The sequence below is a fragment of the Mustela nigripes genome, chromosome 13 (genome assembly GCF_022355385.1).
Source record: "Mustela nigripes isolate SB6536 chromosome 13, MUSNIG.SB6536, whole genome shotgun sequence".
In the NCBI taxonomy this organism is placed as follows: domain Eukaryota; kingdom Metazoa; phylum Chordata; class Mammalia; order Carnivora; family Mustelidae; genus Mustela; species Mustela nigripes.
In genome coordinates, this window is record NC_081569.1 from 144,842,399 (window position 1) to 144,843,091 (window position 693).

Sequence of the window (693 nt, forward strand, 5' to 3'; positions counted from 1 at the left end):
AAGACCATTCCATGCTCATGGATCAGAAGAATAAACATTGTTAAAATGTCTATACTGACTAGAGCAATTTATACTTTTAATGCCATTCCGATCAAAATTCCACCTGTATTCTTCAAAGAGCTGAAGCAAATAATCCTAAAATTTGTATGGAATCAGAACAGACCCCAAATCGCTATGGAAATGTTGAAAAACAAAAATAAAGCTGGGGGCATCCCGTTACCTGATTTCAAGCTTTATTACAAAGCTGTGATCAGCAAGACAGCATGGTACTGGCATAAAAACAGACACATAGACCAGTGGAACAGAGTAGAGAGCCCAGATATGGACCCTCAACTCTATGGTCAATTAATCTTCGACAAAACTGGAAAAAATATACAGTGGAAAAAAGACAATCTCTTCAATTAATGGTACTGGGAAAACTGGGCAGCTATATGTAGAAGAAGGAAATTCAACCATTCTCTTTCACTGTACACAAAGATCAACTCAAAATGGATAAAAGACCTCAACGTGAGACAGGAATCCATCAGAATCCTAGAGGAGAACATAGGCAGTAATCTCTTCGGTATCAGCCACAGCAACTTCTTTCAAGATATGTCTCCAAAAGCAAAGGAAACAAAAGCGAAAGTAAACTTTTGGGACTTCATCAAAATCAAAAGCTTCTGCACAGCAAAGGAAACAGTCAAGAAAACAAAG